Raw genomic sequence first — 11,464 nt, 5'->3', positions numbered from 1 at the left:
CTGCATTTCTAACTTGAAGCTTTTCTTCTTCCCCTTGGGAGTTCAACCATCTGGAGGCTCTGCCAGTTAAATACTGTACAATCTTGGCAATATTGTTCAGATTTGTAACTTCTTTTTTACTTGGATTTTTGGATTTGTTATAAACAAGATGTTAGGATTATGTTGAAATCTATCAATTAATTTTATTTCATGATTATATTTTATTTTATAGCATTATAAAATCTTCTGAAGTTTTAAAAATAAGTTTAGTGAACAAATATCCCAAATTGATAGATTTTCTTAATCCATGATAAGCACAATATGCTTGTTTATCTCTCTTAATACAGATCTCTCCTGCCTACCTCCTAAGTTTCCTTACTTGAGAAAAATTTCTTGCCCTTGCCTTTTGTCACTGCCTCTGCCACTCCAAAGTTTGACCTGAGGAGTTCTTTTAGAGTGGTTTGGAGTGGAATGTTGGGAAGTTCAGCTGGGTTGCCATCTTCGGTCCACCATCTTGGCCAGCTAGCAATTAGAGACCACTTTAAGATCTGCAAATATTCACAAATATTATCTCACCTGGTGCTCATGACTGCCTTGGGATGGAGCTGCCATTATGATCCCAATTTTACAGTTGAGGAAATTGAGGCAGACAGAGGTGAAGTGCATTGCCAGGGTCTGAGGCTGGATTTGAACTTAGGGCATCCTGACTATCTGTCCCCAGGATGCAGTTCAGTCCAAGTTCACTGTTTAGAGCTACGCACCTATTTTGCCATGACAGAAAATGTTTCCTATATACAGTATGTTATGGGGTTATGATTCTTAATTCATCCTCCAACACATTTTATATTTACAGAGGAATGCTGTCCACTGATATTTAACATCTAAATGGTTGGACGGGACTTTGACTAGACCTGGGATTTCAACGATAGAGCGAAACTCCCTCTCCCAATGTGTATGAATATACATTTGCAACCACTTTGCAAGTTACAGTCTTGGAGAGTGACACAGTGACTGGATCAGGGCCACACAGCCACTCGAACTCAGGCCTCCCTGCTTCATAAGCCATCTTCTTATCTACTACGCCAAGCTGCTTCTCTTTGTATCATTCCTTTTGCGGGAGGGGAAGCTAGAGTTTCTTATGTTATAAAATAGGCAAAGAGTTTGATCTCTACCCAGTTTTGCATTAATACCACACTTGCCCAGCTCTGCCTGGCTCCTACAGAAGCTGACTGAAATGCTCCGGGTTACACGGCAAGAGGAGGTCACCCACTAGGAGTCCAAGGGCACCTCCATTGTCCATCTCTATAAAGGGAAAGGAAATAGGTTGTCCTGTGACAATCACAGAGGGGGTCTTTTTCTTCGTCACTGCTGGCAAGATTCTTGCCAGAGTCCTCCTATCTGGTCATCTCCCTGAAAGCCAGTGAGGCTTCAGGAAGGGCCGAGGAATGGTCAATGGGTGTCTGTTGCCCGATGACTCCAGGAGAGAAGTCAGGAGCAGAGCAGAGGTCTGGACACAACGCTTGTAGATCTGACCAAGGCTTTGATGCTGCCAGTTGTGAGGGTTTGCGGAAGATCAGGGAACAATTAGGTTGCCTAGAGAAGTTCATCAGTATTGGTTGTCAGTGCCAGGACAGCATGCTTGCCTGGGTTTTGGCTAATGGATGCTGTTGTCGTGCTTCCCTAACCACTAATGGAGTGAAGCAGGCTGTGTGCTTGCTCCCATGCTTTTTATTTTTATTTTATTATTTTTTTTAAAGCAATTGGGGTTGAGTAACTTGCTCAAGGTTACATGGCCAGTTATGCTCCCATGCTTTTTAGTGGGGTGTTTTCAGCCCATGTTGTCAGAGGCCTTCAATGAGGACAAAAACAGCATCAAGGTCAGTTACCAAGTGACTCTAAATTATTTAATTTGAGAAGGTTACAAGCCAAGGCTAAAGTAGAAGAAGAGTTGGTGTTTGACTTTGTTTGCAGATGACCATGTACTCAGTGCAGCTGAGATGCAGCAGAATGAGGATTGATTCTCTGCTGCCTGTGTTCATTTTGGCCTAACAATGAACACTTCTAATGAACATTTCCACTAGCCAGCCCCACACCACCCATACATGAAAGCAGCGGTTACAGCAAGTGGAGAAATACTGAATGCCGTAGATATGTTCACTTATCTTGGCAGTATACTTTCCAGGGATGTTCATATAGATTATGAGGTCGGTACACGTAATGCCTGAGCAGTGTTCGGGAGACTCAGAAGCAAAGTAGGGAGAGAAGAGGTATTAGACTGACTACCTGTGATAGTAATGGCAATTAAAGATTCCCCTGTATTGGCTTGGTTTTCAAATTGATTGTATTAAAACCCAGAGTTTGTTAATCCCACCTGTGGGATGGGCTTGTTGATGTGAAAAGAAAGTCCTGAAGTGGAAGGAGCTGGTGATGTAGATTTGGAGAGACAAGAGAGAGGCGGAAGTTCTTTTTGGAAGCAGCACCTCGTGGAGAGGGAGAGACTAAGAGATTGCTGGTGGCCGCTTTGAATTGCCCTGGACTTTTGAGACCTGCCCCCTGAGCTGCCAAGGACTGAGGAGATATGGCTGTTTTGCTGGTACTTTGTCTGTCTGTTTTGATGTTCTTTTGCCAGATTTGTCCACTGGTGAAAGACTGTCCTGTTGAAGAAGTCCTGGAACCTGGCATTTGGTTAAGAAGGCCTGAGACTGTCCTGCAGACAGAGAGTGAATACTGTCCACTGGTGAGGGACAGTACTGTTGTTGCAGGGGTCTGGAGACTGTCCGGCAGACAGAATGAATACTGTCCACTGGTGAAGGACAGTGCTGTTGTTGCAGGGGTCTGGGAGCCTTTCTGTTGGTTCAGAAGCCCTGAAGAAGGATTTTCTTGTTGTATGTTTACAGAAATCCTGGGAGAGGGCTTTGCTAATGTGTTCAGGGGTTCTAGGACTGTTCTACAGACAGAGGATAAATTCATGAAGGGACTGGCAATGTATCTTATGGCCTTGCTAAGCCTTGTCTCTCCAGGAACTAAGATTGCTGAGAACTTGCCTCGTGTCAAGATGAAGAAAAGACCTCCATTTGGGTATTAAGTGCTGTGTTTAAACTTGATGTAACTCTGGGGTAGATTCAATTGTGATCCAGGGGTGGGGAACTTTTGACCTTTTTGTGTTCTATGGTTGAGCAAATGAATGTATTTTACTTATGTTTGGAAACTAATCTCCATTTGAGAAGAGGGGCTTTGTGGTGGACTTAATTAAGGTATAGCCTAGGGGTGGAGAAGTATTTGGAACAGAGACTTTGTAATTGATTGAATGATTGGAAAGTCCTGGGGTGGGGTAGGCCTTGGAGATGATTTAATCACACTTAGTAAATGCTGTATTTTGAATGATGTCATGTTTTGATCTTCTCTGTTCTGGGTTTGTTACTGAATAAAATAGAGAGCACCTATGCTGGTATTTTGAACCTGGGAAGTTGCCTTTGCTTGGTATTATATTACACTACCAGACTGAAAATCGACATGGCTGAAAACCATCTGCAGCACATACAGTGCTGACCTCATTGTTGTGTGCCTGTAAAAACTGGACAGTCTACCGGCACCAGGCCAGGAGACTGAATTGCTTCCACTGGAATTGTCGTAGGAAGATTCTGAAACTCACCTGACAAGATACCTCCCCAGACACTGAGATCCTCACTGAACTAAACTGCCAAGCATTCACACTCTACGGCAGAGAGCACAGCTCGGATGGGCTGGCCACATTGTTCCAATGCCAACTGGATGTCTGCCTAAAAGACTATTTTATGAAGAACTCACACAGGGCAAGTACTCACTTAAGGGTCAGAAGAAGTGATACAAGGACACTCTCAAGAGCTTTGGAACTGATTGTGTGACATGAGAGACACTGGCCCAGGATCACAGGACTGCCCAGCATGGCACGCCCTCATTGAAGAAGGGGCTGTGCTTTGAGCAAAGCAGAGCTGCAGCAGCTCAAAAGAAGCACCAGATGTGCACATTTAGAGACCTCTCCGCTCCGAATGTTACACAGACTACTTGGGCTGGGCTTGCAGTAGAGAATTCCAAGCTCATGTTGGTCTGACTGGCCACAGTGGGACACATTGTAACTTGACCCCAACATAGTGAGAACAAAGGACAACAACCCACCAGCCAACCAATTCTCCCTGCCCCTACCTTTTTTCCCCCCCCAAGGCAGTTGGGGTCAAGTGACTTGCCTAGGGTCACACAGCTATTAAGTACCAAGTGTCAGAGGCCACACTGGAACTCAGGTCTTCCTGAGTCTGGGGATCAATGCTCTCTCCACTGTGCCACCAGAGCCACCAGTATAATTTTAGCAATATTAAGAAAGCACTTTAAAATTATTTTACAGGGTATCCGCAAAGTCTGGACACACAGGCAATCTCATTAACTATGCATATTTTCAACAAATGAAATTTTCAGCAACATTTTATTTAATTAGCATAAACGAGATGTCATCGGAAGACATAGGAGACACACAGGAAATCTCATTAAATAATTAAATCTCATTAATATGGAAAATAATCCCCAATAGCTAATGAAAGTTTTTATTCCATATGAAATTGTCATGGCTAAAATTTATGCTAATTATGAAGTATCTTGAAGCCTCGGGAATAATCTGAAAGGGAACCCTCCATCTCAACCATCAATTCCATGACCACAGAGGAGCCAGGACTCCCTGACAGACTGATCTAAGAACAGCTTTGTCTTTCCCCGTGCCCTGAAAGTGTTAGGATAAAGGTCAAACCTTAGATGCCTCTTTGATGACTTCAGTTAATGGATTACTTAAGTTACTTCACTTAATTTCACCTTTGGCCAGCTGGCAAGGAGAGACCTTGGAGGGAGTGCTCAAAGAAGGGATGAGTGGTTTAAAGAAAATGATTGTCCAACAGTGAACTGTTATCCCATTTAATGAAGCACCCTGTTAACTCATCTGTCACCTAACCTCTGGGCTGCTCAGTTTAGACTCTAGAATATTCCTCCTTCAAAAATCCCTGCCATTGGGACTTCAAACTAGAAGATGGATGTGTGCTTGGGGTTGAAAGCACTTGGTCCGTGCAGACATTTCATTCTCCAAGCAGATGAATGCTTGCAGTCAGAATAATTGGGAAGCAACAGAAATGGTTTCTGCAGGTTTTTGCCTACAGCTCAAAGTCCAGGAGAATATTTCAGGGGTGTTGGATTTATCATATTATATCTTCATTTATTTCTTCTATTTTACAGGGGTTTATTATTACGGTTCTTCATTCCCCCTCCCCCGCAACACCCAGGTTCTGGAGGACATGCTCCATAGGGAGGAATGATAGCTCATTCTTTAGTCCATCCACAGGTTTGTCCTGTTGCATTTTTGTTTGTTTGTTTTTTTTTAACAAATGAAGATTTTCTTTTTTTGCCAGGAATATTTTTAAACAGGTGAAGAATTTTTCCCCAAGTTTATTTTTTTTTTAGAAGTATACAGATAAGAGTTTTTACAGGTCTTCTTCAATGGCTACAAAACGTTCATTTTTCAATGTGTTACTAAGGGAGATAGCTTTGGACTCTCCTTAGCTAAGATCTCCAGGAACATTCCACACCTGGGTGAGATTCATTTTTAATGATTGCCTCCATCGATCCCACCTCAAATAGCTTTGATCATTGCCCATTATTTTTTGGTTGACTCATCAGATTCGATGGATCAGGATTGTTTTTACTGTTGTGCATCTGATAAAGAGCTCTTAACAAGAGTAGGAGAAATGTCAGCTCTGCCATTGTCTTTCTGTGAAGGGAACTGACGTCTCAGTCTGAGCCAGCTGGAAGCCAGCAAGGGAACTGGCCGAGGAAGCCAATACTTATGAGTGCAGGTGGAGCACCCAGCTCATGGTGTTCCCACAAGAAATATGCATCGAACCTAGTGGGTGAGCTGGAGCCCCTTGGGCTGGCTTTGGCTGCATCAAACTCCCAAGGCACCAGGTGGACTTCATGTTCCTCTGTCTGGGGGACAGATGATGGCCAAGGTTGATTCCTGAGCCCTCTCCAACCATGTGACCCCTGAAGGCAGATGTAGGTGTTTGCTCTTTCCTCCTAGGTGAAGACATGGCCTGAGCTAGTGAAGGTCCAGGAGTAGAGTCTACGCTGGGGGATGCAGCTATGAGGTCCTGACCAGGGAACTGACATCCCTGACCAGGGACATGAAGATAGGGGACCAATGCAGTGCAGTAACCCTTCTATGGATAAGCCAGCTCTCCTTGGGATGGGGCAGAGTGCTTCCCCCGAGGTACTGGGGAAACCTGCAACCCCCCTTCTTGCTGTATCTTTCAAGCAACTATCCCTTTGTCAAAGCTAAGTGAAGTTGTTGAACATTTGTTTAACATTTAAACAATTTTTAATTTAAAATGTTTAACACTGTTTAACATTTAACCAATGTTAAATGGACCCAGGGAACTTGTCTCTTGCTTGCACACCTCCAGTGAATAGGGGCTCCAGCCATCAGATTTAGAAAAGGAATACCCCAAGCCTTGGGGTGCCCCTAGGACTCTGAGGGTGAATGTCAGTGGCCTTGAAAGGCCTGGGAGGTCTCCTTGCATTAGATTCACCCCCGCACCCCCAAGTCCCTTTTATGAGAGCTGGGCTTTGCTGCTAGCTCATAATTGATGTCTGGAGGACTGAGGAGAGAACTTCAGGACCCAGATTAGCATCAGATTTTTTCTTCTTCCTTTTTAATAATATTTTGTTTTTCCCCAATTACACATAAAGATGTTTTAACATTTAAAAAAAAATTTTGGAGTACCACATTTTCTTCTTCCCTTCCTCTTCCCTCCTCTCTGAGTGGGCAAGCAGTTTGATATAGGTTATACATGTGCAGTCATGCAAAAAATTTCCATATGAGTCATATTTCTATTAGTCATTAGAAAACGGACCAAAAAAAAAAAAAAAACCCTCCACAACAAAATAAAGTGAAAAATAGTCTGATTCTGTGTTTAGACTCGATCAGTTCTTCCTCTGCGGGGTGGACAGCATTTTCCACTATGAGCCCTTGGAATTGTCTCGAATCCCTGCATTATTAAGCTGAGCTCGTCCCAGTCGACCTTGGAACAATGCCGCCCTGGTGCTGCTCACTTCACTTTGCATCAGCTCATGTAAGTCTTTCCAGGTCTTTCTGAAATCATCGCTGTAGCATTTTTTAAACATCAGTTTCTATGGCTATTTTCTGTCTTAGGGCGCCACAGTGTCCCACACGTCCCTTCCTCTCCCCTTCTCCGAGAGCTATCCCCTGCCACACACAGTGTTTTTGGGGAGAGGAGAGCTCGGGACCAGGGTCTTCCACCAAGAGGTCCACTGGTCGCCTTCCATTTGGGGTTTTGGTGCCGGCCGCCCTTTGCGCTCGCCTTGTCGCAGTCGTCGGGCCGGTATCCTCTCTGAGCTCCTAACCCCAATTCCGCGGCAGCATCCCCGTGGACCACAGTGGGTGGGTCCCGGCCTAGGCCCTCTCCTACTGATGGGCGTTGACTTTGGTCCCGGCACACTCTCCCCTGAGATCAGGATCGCCGGCGGACCAAGGCCCTTTGCGCAGAGGCGGGGGGGACGTGTCCAGGCGGCCAGGAGGCGTCAGAGCAAAGGGTGGGGGAGGCTCCCGGAATGTCCCCACCTCGGGACGGCTGGCGGGCAATGTTGGCGACCCAAAGACAGGCCAGACGCTTCCTAACCTCCAGGAGCTCACCGTAACCTCTGAGGGCCAACTGCAGACCGAGGGGGAGGGAGCGGGACCCCGTGCCCCGCCCCCTCCAGAGCCCCGCCCCTCGGGACTCGGCTCCCTTCTCTCCTCCCCGCTCTCAGCTCTGAGCCACGTGCACCTGCCTGTCAGGGGGCGGGGCTCGTTCCCCTCTTCTGACCCCGCCTCCTTCCCACTGGCCGTGTGCACCAGCCCGGGGGCGGGGCTCAGTCCCTCTTCCCCTCCCCCCTCCTCCCCTCGGGCCCGTGTGCGCCTGCCCACCAGCCGGGGGGCGGGGCTCGCTCCCCTTCCCCTCCTCCCCTTTCCCCCTACCCCTTCACTCTCCATCTCCTTTCCCTTCCCTGTTCCCTCCCTGTTCCCTCCGCCCCCTCCCCCGGCCCTCCCTTCCCCGCCCCGCCTTTCCCGGCTGGGCCCGCGGCCCCGGAAGGAGGCAGGCGCGGCGGCGGCGGCGACGACGGGACGCAACGCGGCGAGACGAGACGTGGGCCCCGGCGAGGGCCAAGGGCCGTGGGCCGTGGCCGGCGCTGGAGGCGGGGCCGCGGCGGCGGCGGCGGCGGCGGCGGCCCGGAGCCGGGGTGGGACGAGCGCTCGCTCCCGCGGCGCCGAGCCCAGGCCGTGGCCGTGACCGTGACTGGTGAGGGGGGGGGGGGGGGGGGCGCCGGGGCCCCCCTGGCCGCGGGGGGGGGGGGGGGGCGCCGCAGCCCGGCCTCGGCCGCTCGAGCACCTATTGAGCGCCTGTTGTGTGCGAGGGCGGAAGGCCCCTCCCCCCGGTCTCCCAGGGATGGCCCGAGGGGGCGGGGTCCCCGCGGCGCCCTGCGTGGGAGTCCCGGGGACCCCGAGGAGGAGAGGCCGGCCGCACTTGTCCTGGAGCACTGCGGATCTGGGCTGGGGCGTGTGGGTGGGGCGGGCCCTGGGGAGCCGCGGCCCGCCTGCGGGGAGCCGTGTCCAGGAGAAGGTCCGCGGCGCAGTGCACTTGGCGGAGGCAGTTTTGTAGCGACCGCTTAAGACACTTGGAGCTTGAGATTCCTTCCCTCTCGCTTCCCCTCCCTCCTTGAGAAGGCTCACGCAAAAGAAAACGTGGGTGGGTGTTCGTGCGCCGGGGCCCCGCTGTCCGCGGAGGGCCCTCCGGGCGCGTCGCCGCTGCGGTGTCTGTTCCTGCGCACAGCGCGCTGGTTCTGCTCGCCTCATTCCGCGTGCGCCCCGAAGTCCTCCCGGGTGTTTCTGAAGCTGTGAAGGACACGCGTAACTTGAGTAAGAGATCATTTCCAACACAGAGGCGAGAAAGTGGGGAGCACCGAGAGAGGAGGAGGCAGTCCTCATAGCCTGGAACACGGGGTCTTGGACCGATCGCACGATCCACCCTCCAGAGAGGCGGCAAGTGGAGGGTTGGGGGAGCCCGGCTGGTGATAACCGAGCCTCCAGTCCCTTTTGGCTCACAGAGAAATGGAACGTAAGGGATGCTGGAAGAGCTGCGGCCAAGCCTCCTGTCCGCTGTGTGCTTCCGGACTTGGGCGGGTCTCTCCTAATTAAATCACGAGTCTGGGGTGCAGTTCTCCCCCTAAGAAACAACTCAGACTCTGTATGGCTGTGTTTTACAACCAGCGAAAGAGTGAACATAGCACCCAAGGCTTGGGGAGTCAGGGAGACACTTCTTGGGGAGATCAACCCTGGCCCCAGACACTTGCTAGCTGTGTGAGCCTGAGGCAGGCACTTCACCTTGTTTGCCTCAGTTTCCTCATCAGTAAGCTGGGACAGTAACAGCACCTAGTTTCCAGGATTGTTGTGAAGATCAAATCTTTACAAACCGTAATGGTCTTCACGAGTGCTAGCTAGCGATTGTCATTGTTACCACGACTTTTAGAGCTGCTGTCCCTCCTTCTCAGTCAAAGGGCCAGCCTAGGCAAAAACTGACATCACAGGGAGTCCTAGAGTTGGAAGGCAAAACCCCTGAGGAGCCTGAGTTCCCTGGACAATAAGGGGTCATCCAGCCTCTCCTTAGATAACATTTCACTGCCCTTATTGGAATGAAAACAGTAAAAAAAAAAAAAAATGCCCGGAGGGCGCTGTAACGTCTTGTAGAAGACACCCTGCATTTGGCAGAGGACGAAATGGCTCAGTAAGCAAAAACCATTCTTTTGCTTTGTGTCCAAATGGAAGCTGTCTTGTCTGTTGGAAGGCTGGTAGGGAGCCCTCCCTGAGGATGGGGATTCCAGGTAGATGCTCCCCAGACTGCCCAGTCAGTGGCTCTCAGAAGTGCCAGCTGTGGCTAGATAGGCAGGCCCGAGTAGGGCTTTTCTCCATCTGTCTTCTCTCCGTGAACTCCTAGGACTGGTGGGACCCACTGATGGCTTGTGGTGTCAGCCGCCAGTTTCCTTCTCTGCCGGTGTTGCCTTTGATCGTTGCAGACTGCCTTTGCCAGTCTAGTGGATGACACACTAGCGGTCAGACTTATTTTAATGTTCATTTCTCTAATTAGTGGAGAATTAGAACAGCTCCTAGGTGGGGTCACCTAGGAGTTTAAGTGAATCTCTTCCAGATTTGCACCCTCTTCAAGAGAAGATAGACATCTGATAGCTTTTATTAATTCTTCTCCCGTGATTTAAGGGTTTGTTCCCTTTGAGCTTCCAGACTAGTGGCACTTTGGGGACACATGCCTGTGTCTCCTGTCAGGACAGACTTGACCAAAGGCCAAGGGACCATTTCAGATTGGGGAGTTTGAATAAAGATTCTTTGGTAAAGTTGTCTTCTCTTCTGGAATGTGCCTGGCGCCTAGCACAGTGCCAAACACAGCCTGGGTGCTTTATCATCAAGTGCTTGCTGGTGGGCCTGTGGCTGGGAGCCTGTCTTTGGCGGACAGATTCACCTGTCTCTTGGTGTGATCAGGCACATGGCCTTCTTTGGTGACTGGTGACTTTTAGGACTACTTGGGTGCTGTGTTTTCTTCATTATACTGAAAATAGATCTTCCCTTCCTTCCTTCCTTCCTTCCTTCCTCTCTCCCTCCCTCCCTCCCTCCCTCCCTTCCGGGGTTTTATACCTCATGCCCCTGCCCAGCTAGATCACACTGAATTTCAGGGTTTGTTTTGCTCTGGTCTTTGATGCTTCTGCCCTAACGAGAAGCAGCAGAGGCAGAAAAAGGGAGACTTGGAGCAATGGGACTGACCTAAATCACCCACCCTGTTGCAATGAGACTCCGCTTTCATGTATGGGGGCTGCTCATGGGGTCACAGCTCAGTGGCATTGCCCATAATGCTCATTTCTGTACTTGCTTTTTCCAGTTCTCACACAGTGACCTTTTCCTGTCATCTGGACCCAGGATTGTCTGGTTTGGGGGGCCCAGACTGGACATCTCAGGCCTGTCACTTTCCAGTAGTCTGGGGTGGGGCGGAGATATTATTGAAGGGTTAATGAGCCCCAGTTTTGAGGGGAGGGCTGGCCCTTTCAGGCCCAAGGGGTGGAGAAAACTAGCTGACAATCAGAACCTTCCCAAAATGCCCTTGCACTTTTCAGAAGGCTCAGTGGTTCCCTTTTGTCATTAGGGGAATGTACCCATGCCTGTGCTTGGCATCATTTGACTCTGCCCTCTTTTCCAGGCTTCTTTCACATGTTTAAAGTTCCAGCCAAAGTTCTAGCTTGCTTACTGTTCCCCAGGGCATATTAATGGGGGCCACCATGGCCACAACCACAAAGCCCATTATACAGTGGTTTAAGCTTTTAACGCTGTGAGGTAGGTGCTATATTATCTCCATTT

General features: G+C 49.4%; 1 protein-coding gene and 1 long non-coding RNA gene across 2 annotated transcripts in view; both read left to right on the top strand.

Annotated features, from left to right (window-relative positions):
• LOC138172458 (uncharacterized) overlaps positions 1 to 3,437 on the top strand; it is a 36,117-nt gene extending 32,680 nt beyond the window's left edge. The window contains exon 2 of the long non-coding RNA XR_011171121.1: positions 2,699 to 3,437. This is a non-coding gene — a long non-coding RNA (uncharacterized lncRNA). The remainder of the gene's footprint in view (positions 1 to 2,698) is intronic.
• Positions 3,438 to 8,225: 4,788 nt separating this feature from the next.
• USP33 (ubiquitin specific peptidase 33) overlaps positions 8,226 to 11,464 on the top strand; it is a 56,103-nt gene continuing 52,864 nt past the window's right edge. The window contains exon 1 of the mRNA XM_069102250.1: positions 8,226 to 8,348. The gene's annotated coding sequence lies outside the window, so the exon portion shown is untranslated. The remainder of the gene's footprint in view (positions 8,349 to 11,464) is intronic.

This window comes from Petaurus breviceps, unplaced genomic scaffold, assembly GCF_028583685.1.
Source record: "Petaurus breviceps papuanus isolate PSGF00001 unplaced genomic scaffold, PetGlider_PUasm1.0 545, whole genome shotgun sequence".
Taxonomy (NCBI): domain Eukaryota; kingdom Metazoa; phylum Chordata; class Mammalia; order Diprotodontia; family Petauridae; genus Petaurus; species Petaurus breviceps.
The sequence above is the reverse complement of the archived record's forward strand: the minus strand, read 5'-3'. Positions and strand labels throughout refer to the sequence as shown.